Below are 14,389 nucleotides of genomic sequence, written 5' to 3' on the forward strand. Positions count from 1 at the left end.
TGTGCATGAACAGGACCTCATGTGTCACCATAAATTGGATAATTTAGCTTTTGACGAAAAGGCAACGAAATAGAAAGTTGCGCAATGCTTCAATTAATGACAAAACAGTATAATGCATAACTCAAAAACAATTAAAAGCATATTAAACGCCAACCACTGATTTAAACGCTTAGCACGTCTCGTAATGTTATCACTTATAAAGTTTTAGGTATACATTTTACGAAATAAATGTTATTTACAACTACATGTCACAGTTTAAAGACAAAACAAATCATTCAACATATTTATTTATTTTGAAAAACAACTCAATACGCTATTAGGCTTTACTTTTGTTTTGAAAAGAAGGAAATCTTTCGCAAAACGGCTTTATTCGATTTCAAATGTTCATGTACAGGAAAACGACTTCACGTGTCACCAATAACTAGATGATTTAGCTTTGAGGGAAATGAAACTAAATAGAAAGTTGTCAAATGCTTCAATTAATGGCAAAACAGTACAAAACATTTTTTTACATAAACAAGCCCGTTAGTTTTCTCGCTTGAAATGTTTTACATTGTCTTATCGGGGCCTTTTATAGCTGACTATATGCGGTATGGGCTTTGCTCTTTGTTGAAGGCCGTACGGTGACCTATAATTGTTAATGTTTGTGTCATTTTGGTCATTTGTGGATAGTTGTCTCATTGGCAATCATACCACATCTTCTTTTTTATATAACACAAATATATTTAAAACAAATATTATAAACGCCAACAACTGATTTGAACGCTTAATACGTTCCTTAATGTTATCCACTAAACAAGTTATACGTTAACATTTAAGGAAATAAATAAAATGTACATGAACTTGTTACCATTTTAAGACCCACCAAAAAATGCATCATATTTAGTCAACAGCATTACTGCGTAATCATAACAAAAATTAACAGTTAAACATAAAACATTTAATTCATTCTATTTCGTATAATAGCTTTGAAGGAAATGACACGAAACAGAAAGTTGCCAAACGCTTCAATTAATGACAAAACAGTACACAGTATAACTCAAATACAATTAAAAAAAACACGCCAACTTTTGATTTAAACGTTTAATGCGTTCTTTGATATTAGCAGGAAATTGGTACCGTTAATGTTATTTCTACCACTGAGTCGATACCTCTGATTGAGGACTGTAAGTCCCCGAGGATATCCCAAGCCCAGTAGCCAATACTTCGGTACTGGCATGAAAATACGGATTTTTTTCTATTATCAAATTTGCCGTTACAAAATGTTAGATATTATTATAAATTAATAAATGTATCTCCCTCATGCAAAGCTCTGATTCCTTTCATGTATTTGCCATACCTTTTGGAGCTGATGGATTAAAGCTCTTCATCTTTTATATAAGCTTTGGATTTCAAATATTTTTATCACGAGCATCACTGAAGAGACATGTAGTGTCGAAATGCGCATCGGGTGCAGGAAAATCGGTACCTTTAATGTTATTATCAGCTTATATGGTTATACGTTAGCATTTTAGAAATACAATTTTATTTACATGTTCATGTACATGTCACAGTTTACAGACCCATAAAAAAAATCATTAATCATATTCAGTCAACAACATTTAGGATATTAAGGATAGACATTCTTCATTTTCAACATTTGTCATGAACAATAGATTCACATGTTTCATATCTTATTTAAATTTTAAAGATATTAAGCAATACAATGATGAATATTGTTATGTTATATTGTATAGATCAAATTAAAGACCATCCCATGTTAAAACAAATGAGAAATTCTTAAACCAATTAACCAACACAAACATTCCATGTAATATTCAACATCAACGTTAATGTATTCTATTTTGGAAAGTTTCCTCATTATATATATATATATTCTTGTATTTTCTCGTCTGTATAAACATATAGTTTTTGAAATGAATTATAAAAAAGTGGTTGGGGTATTAAAACCGTACAAAAACACAAAGAAGCCAGCTTTTACGTCGTTAGATATCTTGTTGAGAATTATTTCGAAACACCAAATATATAGATGAATTATTGATAAAAAAAATATGTGGTTCTTATCTTTGCCTTAAGACATGAAGTTTACTAATTGTACACAAGAGCTAATCAATATCGAATATATTCAATAGCTGTCAAAAGATTCAAATACCTTCTCGTTGACTGGTTAAATATAAAAGCAAGATATTGTACGTTATTTTTCGTCATTCAATAAGCTATGGGAAACTCACGCAACAATGTATTTTATTAAAAACAAGACATACGCTTTATACTTGTATTTCTTTTGGAAATGAAGGAAACGTTCATCAAAACAGTTTCACTCGATTCCAGATTTTCATGTTCAGGACAACGACCTCGTGTATCGCAATGAACCAGATGGTTTGGTTAAACTGAAATGTAAATTAACAAAAAAAACAATCTCTGAGAATTATGTAACACGGAAAGTCTGTAATGCGATGACAAAATCAAACGTTCAAACACATCAAAAACAAATTATAATTAATTGTAATTACGAACTTGGTACACGTATTTTCTTATATAGAAAATGAAATATAAACCTAGTATAGCTAGCTTAACCTCTGACTTGTATGACAGTCACTTAAGTTCCATCAAATTGACATCGATGTGTGAACAAAACAGACACACATAATAGGTAGGAATGTCAAAGAAAGGGGTACAGCTGACTCACTGCTTGTCAAATATAGCCGAAGTAGTTTATCTTATTGATAATTGATTAAACATTTATTAGACCGTTGGTTTTCCCGTTTGAATGGTTTTACACTAGTAATTTTGGGGCCCTTTATATCTTGTTGATCGGTGTGATCCAAGGCTCCGTGTTAAAGGCCGTACATTGATCTATAATGGTTTACTTTTAAAAAAAAATGTTATTTGGATGGAGAGTTGTCTCAATGGCACTCACACCACATCTTCCTATATCTAATGACGTAAGTACATTGTACAAGGATGCTATTATCAAAAATATTTCTGTTAATGATGAAGTATGGGTTTGACTTGAAGTGGCAGTCTTTGTTGCCACACAACGAAAGGCAAAAATGTGTCGTTGTTGGGTTTAAGTTAAACCTTAGAATAACGTATAAAAACTCAGCATGTAAAATGATTCATTGGCTTGACTGTCGTGAATGCGTTTTTGACTACATTTTAACAAAATAAATGCAAGTGTATTGGTTCACAAATTTTAGATATACTAGTACCAATTTTTATTTAGAATAGCATTATATATAGTCTTCCGTCAGAACCACAATGTTTCGACCGAGTGATAATGTAATTAGAGTACAAAAACTGCACTTTATGAATGTTTTGCGACACTAACATCGATTGCTAATATTTTCATTTAAATTGCCTTATAATTTTATCATTTAATATTGTAAAGAAATAAAAATGTTACAATTTGATGTCGTGGCGTCCTGGACGTTGTAAACTATATTAATTTGTTTAACTGAAAATCACGTGAACAGGATAATTAAATCGACGCCATTATAAGATTTATTTAATGCATGAGAAAATAAGCTAAGGTATATTATCACTTTTCATTTACTGCAAACTATAATTCCTCAAACATGTTATCTGTACTTTAAATATCCAAGACATGGGACAACGATATATATTAGACAGTAAACTGTCAATTACCTTGTCATACTAGCAACCCCTTCATGGTTTCTTAATTATAATCGATACTCCCTCCATCTAACTCGATTTAGCGCCAGCTTTTTCGAAGTGTTCGAGTTGTATCCTTCTGCTTTATTTCAGATTCTTTGTGCCTGCGACAGGTAATTCTTGGTCGTTCATTGCTTATCTTTCATTTCTGATTGTCTCGAATTTGTTTTTTCAGCATTTTTTTCAAAATGCATCAATTAGTATCCTTTGTCTTCCTTTTTAAGTACATGCGAGAAAGCAATGACAGGATGTAAGAAGGTTTATTCTAACAAGTTGAGTTAACAGGACAAAAGTAGGAAATTGCCTGATCTGGTTTAATTTTAGTTTTGGGAAATGTAAAAATTAGCATCCATTTCAACTGTGCTAAAACGATTGATGTTAGTAAATGCTAAGAATAAAATACATTAGGAGCTTCAATGCTGGTTTTGTCTTTTTTAATTATATAAAGACTTTATAACCACCTATATTGTTAGAATTGGCCACTTCTGCACTTATATCAAATACGTTTAAGGTTTTGCCTCATCCATTATACGTTATGTATGAAGTTAATTCAGGCCAGCATAAAATTGTAAACTCAAAATATGACATTTACTGCCGTGTTATTACATCATTCATAATCAAGCAGCATTTAACTTTCTAATATAATGACAAAACTATCTTCCTCATTTAAAATAATATTCTTTTTACCATTTTTGAAAAATTCATTTTCTTTATAAAACTCAATTATTTCTATCTATATATTTTTAGAATATTGTGGATATTCGCACATTACATAATACAAACTATTTTCATACAAGTAAAAGGGTTGTAATTTGTTAATTTTCAAAAATACAATTAATTCACAAATTTGCCAAAGCTTTTGTTCGTACTAGTTGAAAAAAAGCAGCCTACACCATGAAATAATGTAAAGGTTGTACCGGTATGACATATATACTGCAAATTTAGTTTTTAGTATGAAATTACACATTTTAATTCTTTCAAATCTGAGACCTCCACAAAGATACACATTGTAGACGATCGTAGCAATACCGCATCCAACCTGAAAGTATTTATATTCTTAAATACAGTTCCTTGACTATGACAATCGCTCTTATCATAAATTTTGGCAATAAAGCGTTTGAATATATTGAAATTAATTATGTGTTGTAAAAAAACCTCATGATAATGGAGATAATTTACATTTGTTCGACGGCCTTTTCATTTATTCGGATAGTTTTTACTTTCGAATCTCTGATATAGAAAATAGTTATAAAGCCAAACCTACCAAAGTTTAAGAGCATTGGGGACCCAAAATTCCAAATAAGTTGTGCCAATTACGACTAAGCTTAACTATTCCTGGGATAGTAAATTCTTTAGTTTTGCGAAAAATGTTTGTAAACAGAAAAATTTATAAAAATGACCATATGTTTAATATTCATGTCAACACCGAAGTGTTGACTACAGGGTTGGAAATACCCGACCTCGGGGATATTGTTGTCGTTATCGGTACTTCAATATCTTATATCTGTGTTTACAAATCAAAAGTAAATAGGCATGTCATTAATGTAAAATGATTGACAGTTTAGTCTGAGTCTGTAGAAGCATTGTTCATCTATGACTTTGAGAGATGTAAGATCGGTTCAGTGTTTTTTTTTTGATTTTTTTATGATGTTTTGTGGTTATAATGTCAATTTTACTCTAATCTATATACTTTTTTTTGTTAAAAAGGTGTAAAAAGTAAAATCACAAAAAAAATGAACTTCAGGAATAATAAAAAACGGAAAGTCCCTAATCAAATGGTTAAATCTTTTTTTTGTATCACTCTCTAATTGATTCTTTATTGTCTATCTTGCTGTTTTTAAAACAGTTAAACTTGGTGTACAGCATTTCATCAAGTTTCCCTATTACATTTAAATTGCCACTGAATACCCAGGGATAATATTCAGTAAAATTAACTAATAAATTACAATGGTTTATATCAACACATTAAACTATTATTATAGTTGTTACAAATAGTCATTGCTACTTCACAAAAAGTATTTTCAGATATATTCATAAAAAATATCTACATAATATTTTTTTTACGGAAATTGATAATTCATCCGGAATGACTTTTTTTTTTTTTTTATTAACTTACCGGAAACTAATTGCGGTCAAGTGACCTCGCACGACGTTTCTGTTCCTCGTGTCTGGACAATATATTTTGAAGTGTTTCGAGAATTTGGATTATTAATTTCGGTGTGGGTTAGACAGCTTGGAGTACTATTGCGAAAAGTTAAGTTAGAGTATGAATATATTTTTCAAAGTTGCACTTTCAATCGTTATTAACTTTGTTATTGATTTGACCTAGGTAAGTTCCGTGTCATGACATTTACCTGCCAAAGTTTGTAAAGAATGTACACAATTATAGCGTACAAGAGTCTAAGTACCTATATATTGTCAAACACACACACACCTACATATACTAATATATCTGAATTACCAACATTAACATTAATAGTAATAATTATTGTACAAAAAAACCTCTGCATATACAGTCATACTTGCTCAGTGTCACATGATCCATTTTACAAGCAAATTTCTTTCCATAACTTTCACACATACTCATACCATAGGCATAGCACTTACAGATAATTACTTGAATAGTACATTTATAATAAAGGAAACAAATCACATACAATCACACAAACTTTTAAGTCTAGATAGTATCTGGTTTTAATTACTACATGTAGTTTATATAAAATGACTTCATTATTATTCTTCAAATATTCAACACCTTTGTTAATAAACTGCTGATCTCTATATTGGTCATACCATATAATTCTACAATTTGTTCTACCTCATATTTAAAAATTCTTTATGTGACTACTGCTTTTGTTTTCTTATTAGAACCATAATATGTTTTATAGACTGAACAGAATATTAAGCTAAGCAGATGATTTGACGCATAATTTGCCCCTTCATGCATTTTTTCTTATAACCAACGAATGAACACTTATTACATGTTCGACTATGAAGACTTTTTAAAGTAAAACTTTCATTGATTTCCAGAATGTTTTATGATATGTACATGTAATGAAAAAATGATTATAATTATCTATTTCATTGCAATATGAACACAATTAGTGTTGTGAAATTTTACACTTTAAAAGCAGCCTCATTTGGCAAAATAAAGTGCATTAATTTCTAACAAAACATTTTTATTTTATCGTCTTTAAGATCTTCAAAATTAATTTTAATAGAGTCTTTAAATTTATTTATTAGTCCCCTTTTGTTTAAGGCTCTTTCTCTTTTCAAAAATCCTACTGATATTTCTGTGTTTGACACAATTAACACTAATGTGTATATGTTTTTAGCATTAATAGTAAGAACATCATTACAATCTCTAAGTTTAATTTGTGTTCGGTTGATATGGACTTTTGTTTCGAATGATTCTTCTGATATTAATTTGTCTGTCCATTGCTTTGGAATAACAACATTTAGTGTTAGTATTGAGAAATCCAATTCCTTTTATTTCTAAATTTTGCAGTAATCATTTCTTCTGATATATTTCCTCTTTTATCTAGTATGTCATTTATATCTAGTATGTTACTATCAATACAGTTATCAAAGAACAAACATTTCCTTGAAATTTTATGAATTTATTTCCCAATATAACTTGTTTTCTGATTTCTAAATAATTATCGATTTGATCATGATGATTGTTTTCACAATTATATACATTTATCCATGTTTTAATCATCTTTTGATAGAAAGTCGTTGTATTGTTCCATATGTTTTTATCTAGTAATTTTGTGTTAATTACATTCATCTTGAAAATAAGAGGATTTTTTCCGAATTTATTAAAGTTTAGTTTTGATAATACAGCCCAATCGCATTTTCTGATTCTAATATTTTTATAATTTATTCTAAATGTAAAGATTTATATAGGATACTACATCGATCCTTTTTAACCCCCCTTCTTCGAAGTTTTTTGTTATTATTGACCTTTTTATTTTCATTAAGGTACAGTATTCGACAATCGATTGATTCGACAAGAGTTGATTTTTCCTTCAGGTTTTAATTCAATTCAATTAAAAAGAATGAATTGAATAGACACATTAACGATCGATTTATTCAACAAAACTTTAATGATAGATACGATCGATAACGATTGAACTTTGTTTGTCGATTCAATCAACTCAATGTATTGATGATGGATACTCGATTGTAACGATTGATACGATTGATAACGATTGAACATAGTTTGTCGATTCAATCAACTCAATGCATACGTGTTATGACGAAGACTCGATCGTAACGATCGATACGATCGATAACGATTGAACGTCATATGTCGAATCAATCAACTCAATGTATTTTGATGAAGACGTCACTCGATCGTAACGATCGATACGATCGATATCGATTGAACGTCAAATGTCGAATCAATCAACTCAATGTATTTTGATGAAGACGTCACTCGATCGTAACGATTGATACGATCGATATCGATTGAACGTTATATGTCGAATCAATCAACTCAATGTATTTTGATGAAGACGTCACTCGATCGTAACGATTGATACGATCGATATCGATTGAACGTTATATGTCGAATCAATCAACTCAATGTGTTTCATGAAGACTCGACTGAACGCCATATATGGAATCAATCGACTTAATTTGTTGATGGTATAAACTACTTAATAAATTTTATTAATAAAGATTTAACCAAATAAGTTGTATTACTGTATTTCCCACTTCAGCACTGATGGAGATAAACTCTATGAAAACAATATATGTCAGATTGGGTACGGAGATATTAGTATAGTGAACATAAAATGTACACACAATTGAAACAGATACAAAAGTTGAAGCATAGGAATTTGCTGTTTCAAAGACTTTTTACACTGATAAAACATTTTTAACATTAATTCAAGTTTGAAGAAGGTTCATAGCAACAGTTTCAGGAGAGAAAAATACGAATGTCACAAAAATGTGTATTGTAGTAGCCAGTTTATGAGAGTGGTATATATAGATCATTAAAATGAAGAAACTGAAGTGAGTAAACAAACATGAAAATTATTATCAAATGAATATTAGAGGAAAGATCGTTCAATGTGCCTGCTTGTGCTGTAGTATGTAAATATATGCTGGCTTAATTGCGCATATACAATTTTTTTTTTATAGCTGTATTAAATATAAGCCTTTTAGCGCAGTAGGCTGTGTCAATTTATCGCTTAGCACCGAAGTCTATGTTGTTGTGTCAGACTCCGGTTAGGGTTGGAGCAAGAACATATATATTACTGTATACTGTTCCCAGGTTGAAGTTCGGGTGACAGTAAGACTGCATACGACTACTAGCGCCGTAGGCTGTGTCAATATGCCTATTAGCGCCGTAGGCTATGTTATTGTATCAGACGTAGGTTATGGTTAAAGTTAGAGTAATAGTAAGACTGTATTAAATATACTTCTTCCGCCATAGACTGTGTCTATATGTCACCGAGTGCTACCGTAAGCTATTTTATTGTGTTATACATAGGTTAGGGTTAGATTTAGGGTTATATTAAGACTGTAATGAGTATGCCTTCTAGCGACGTAGGCTGTGTAAATAAAACACTTAGGAGCGTATACTATTTTATTGTATCATACTTAGGTTAGGGTTAGAGTTGGTGTAATAGTAAGAATGTATCAAATATAAGCCATCTAGCGTCGTAGACTGTGTTGATGTGCCTTAATTGTAGCAACGTAGGCTGTGTCAATGTATCGCCCAGCACCGAAGTCTATGTTATTGTGTCAGACTAAGTTAAGGGTTAGAGTAAGGGTGACAGTAAGACTGTAATATATACGGATTCTAGAGCCGAAGGTTGTGTCAATATGATATACCGTAGGCTATGTTATTGTATCAGACTTAGGTTAGGGTTAAACTGTTAAAGTTAGAGTAATAGTAAGACTGGATTGAATATGCATTCTAACGCCGTAGGCTGTGTCAATACGCCGCCAGCGCCGTATGCGTATGTTTATGACAATCCGTCCTCGTCAAAACTATGTTTAAACTTTTTTTCGAAAATTCACATACTGAGAATTACAACAAAGCACACTTAAAGATTTAAATTTAAAAAAAAAAACACACTGAGAATTAAAAATTACACACTGAGAATTAAAAATTACACACTGAGAATTGAAAATTACACACTGAGAACAAAAAATTACACACTGAGATTTCCTAAAGACGCACTGAGATTACAAAAATGAAAAACACACACTGAGAATTGAAAATTACACAATATCACACCTAGCTATAATACACTGATGTGTTTTGGTGAATACACTGATGTGTTTTGGTGAATACAATGATTTGTTCTAGTGTATGTCCTATTTTTCTAGATTATGTGATTTACAGATTATGTGCTATAACATATATGCCCTTATGTGTTCTAGTGTATGTTCTTATGCATTGTAGTGTATGCCTTTATTTTCATGGGTATCAATTTTCGTGGATTCAAGTATTAAATTTATAATAAGATCCATTTTGTTACAACATGTGATCAATTTTATTTGGCAATCGCCAATGGCAGTCAGCAGGGTTAAAGAACATCAGTTGTTCGACCTGTTAGTCAAATGCGTTTTGTTTAAATATACTTTTTCACTCTTTTGGTCTTTTGGAAAATGTTGTTTGTGCTGTTTTTAGACCCTTCTACAACGAAATTTGTTTGACATGCACACGTATAAAAATTGCGGTTTTTATCCAACGCAGTCATAGGTTTGAACGTAGTTTTCAATTTAGACTCGTTTATATATATATATATATACAACTCGTCTAAACATCAACCCAACAATGTTAGATCTGTAAATTTGCTTTCGCAAGTTTTTGGTTCTTCCCTCGCCGGGAAGATATATATATATAGTGCCATAGACTTTTTTTATTGTGTCATACTTATGTTAGGGTTATATGCCTTCTAGTGCCGTAGGCTATGTATATATGTCGCCGAGCGGCACCATAGGCTATGTTATTGTATCAGACTTAGGTTAGGGTTTAGGTCAGAGTAATAATAAGACTGTATTAAATATGCCTTCTAGCGCAGAAAGCTGTGTCCATATGCCTTATAGCGCCGTATGCTGTGTCAATATACGCCGCCTAGCGCCTCATGCGTATGTTATTGTATTAGACTAAGGTTATAAGAATATCTATTAAAATACAGAGTTGACTTAGTTGACCATATTTATCAACATTCATAATGAGTTTGTAATTTGAATGAAGAGTTGACTGAGTTGATTAAATTTATCAACTGTGGAACAATCGTAACGATTCAATACGATCGATACGATCGTGCAACGTTTAAAATATAAACAAAATAGAGTTGACTGAGTTGAATAAATTGTTCAACTGTGGCACAATCGTAATGATTGAATACGATCGATACGATCGTGCAACGTTTTAAATATATAAAAATTAGAGTTGACTGAGTTGATTAGATTGATCAACTGTGGCACAATCGTAACGATTGAATACGATCGATACGATCGTGCAACGTTTAAAAAAAAATAGAGTTGACTGAGTCGATTCAATTGATCAACTGTGGCACAATCGTAATGATTGAATACGATCGATACGATCCTGCAACGTTTAAAATATAAAAAAATAGAGTTGACTGAGTTGAATAAATTGTTCAACTGTGGCACAATCGTAACGATTGAATACGATCGATATGATCGTGCAACGTTTAAAATATAAAAAAAAATAGAGTTGACTGAGTTGAATAAACTGTTCAACTGTGGCACAATCGTAACGATTGAATACGATCGATACGATCGTGCAACGTTTAAAATATAAGAAAAAATAGAGTTGACTGAGTTGATTAAATTGATCAACTGTGGCACAATCGTAACGATTGAATACGATCGATACGATCGTGCAACGTTAAAAAAAAATAGAGTTGACTTAGTTGATTGAATTGATCAACTGTGACACAATCGTAACGATTGAATACGATCGATACGATCGTGCAACGTTTAAAATATAAAAAAATAAGAGTTGACTGAGTTGATTAAATTGATCAACTGTGGCACAATCGTAACGATTGAATACGATCGATACGATCGTGCAACGTTTAAAATATAAACAAAATAGAGTTGACTGAGTTGATTCAATAGATCAACTGTGGCACAATCGTAACGATTGAATACGATCGATACGATCGTGCAACGTTTAAAATATAAAAAAAATAGAGTTGACTGAGTTGATTAAATTGATCAACTGTGGCACAATCGTAACGATTGAATACGATCGATACGATCGTGCAACGTTTAAAATAGGAATATACAGTTGACTGAGTTGATTATATTGATCGTACAGTTGACTGAGTTGATTAATCCAGACACTAAGAAAGTTTGTAAATTTGGTACAACAATTGATTGAATCGACACATTGACACGATCGAATACAGTTGACAAGATAATTATACTATCAAAAAAATATTGTCGAATCAATCGATTGTCGAATACTGTACCATACATTAAGGTACAGTATTCGACAATCGATTGATTCGACAAGAGTTGATTTTTCCTTCAGGTTTTAATTCAATTCAATTAAAAAGAATGAATTGAATAGACACATTAACGATCGATTTATTCAACAAAACTTTAATGATAGATACGATCGATAACGATTGAACTTTGTTTGTCGATTCAATCAACTCAATGTATTGATGATGGATACTCGATTGTAACGATTGATACGATTGATAACGATTGAACATAGTTTGTCGATTCAATCAACTCAATGCATACGTGTTATGACGAAGACTCGATCGTAACGATCGATACGATCGATAACGATTGAACGTCATATGTCGAATCAATCAACTCAATGTATTTTGATGAAGACGTCACTCGATCGTAACGATCGATACGATCGATATCGATTGAACGTCAAATGTCGAATCAATCAACTCAATGTATTTTGATGAAGACGTCACTCGATCGTAACGATTGATACGATCGATATCGATTGAACGTTATATGTCGAATCAATCAACTCAATGTATTTTGATGAAGACGTCACTCGATCGTAACGATTGATACGATCGATATCGATTGAACGTTATATGTCGAATCAATCAACTCAATGTGTTTCATGAAGACTCGACTGAACGCCATATATGGAATCAATCGACTTAATTTGTTGATGGTATAAACTACTTAATAAATTTTATTAATAAAGATTTAACCAAATAAGTTGTATTACTGTATTTCCCACTTCAGCACTGATGGAGATAAACTCTATGAAAACAATATATGTCAGATTGGGTACGGAGATATTAGTATAGTGAACATAAAATGTACACACAATTGAAACAGATACAAAAGTTGAAGCATAGGAATTTGCTGTTTCAAAGACTTTTTACACTGATAAAACATTTTTAACATTAATTCAAGTTTGAAGAAGGTTCATAGCAACAGTTTCAGGAGAGAAAAATACGAATGTCACAAAAATGTGTATTGTAGTAGCCAGTTTATGAGAGTGGTATATATAGATCATTAAAATGAAGAAACTGAAGTGAGTAAACAAACATGAAAATTATTATCAAATGAATATTAGAGGAAAGATCGTTCAATGTGCCTGCTTGTGCTGTAGTATGTAAATATATGCTGGCTTAATTGCGCATATACAATTTTTTTTTTATAGCTGTATTAAATATAAGCCTTTTAGCGCAGTAGGCTGTGTCAATTTATCGCTTAGCACCGAAGTCTATGTTGTTGTGTCAGACTCCGGTTAGGGTTGGAGCAAGAACATATATATTACTGTATACTGTTCCCAGGTTGAAGTTCGGGTGACAGTAAGACTGCATACGACTACTAGCGCCGTAGGCTGTGTCAATATGCCTATTAGCGCCGTAGGCTATGTTATTGTATCAGACGTAGGTTATGGTTAAAGTTAGAGTAATAGTAAGACTGTATTAAATATACTTCTTCCGCCATAGACTGTGTCTATATGTCACCGAGTGCTACCGTAAGCTATTTTATTGTGTTATACATAGGTTAGGGTTAGATTTAGGGTTATATTAAGACTGTAATGAGTATGCCTTCTAGCGACGTAGGCTGTGTAAATAAAACACTTAGGAGCGTATACTATTTTATTGTATCATACTTAGGTTAGGGTTAGAGTTGGTGTAATAGTAAGAATGTATCAAATATAAGCCATCTAGCGTCGTAGACTGTGTTGATGTGCCTTAATTGTAGCAACGTAGGCTGTGTCAATGTATCGCCCAGCACCGAAGTCTATGTTATTGTGTCAGACTAAGTTAAGGGTTAGAGTAAGGGTGACAGTAAGACTGTAATATATACGGATTCTAGAGCCGAAGGTTGTGTCAATATGATATACCGTAGGCTATGTTATTGTATCAGACTTAGGTTAGGGTTAAACTGTTAAAGTTAGAGTAATAGTAAGACTGGATTGAATATGCATTCTAACGCCGTAGGCTGTGTCAATACGCCGCCAGCGCCGTATGCGTATGTTTATGACAATCCGTCCTCGTCAAAACTATGTTTAAACTTTTTTTCGAAAATTCACATACTGAGAATTACAACAAAGCACACTTAAAGATTTAAATTTAAAAAAAAAAACACACTGAGAATTAAAAATTACACACTGAGAATTAAAAATTACACACTGAGAATTGAAAATTACACACTGAGAACAAAAAATTACACACTGAGATTTCCTAAAGACGCACTGAGATTACAAAAATGA

This window comes from Mytilus trossulus, chromosome 14, assembly GCF_036588685.1.
Source record: "Mytilus trossulus isolate FHL-02 chromosome 14, PNRI_Mtr1.1.1.hap1, whole genome shotgun sequence".
Classification (NCBI taxonomy): Eukaryota; Metazoa; Mollusca; class Bivalvia; order Mytilida; family Mytilidae; genus Mytilus; species Mytilus trossulus.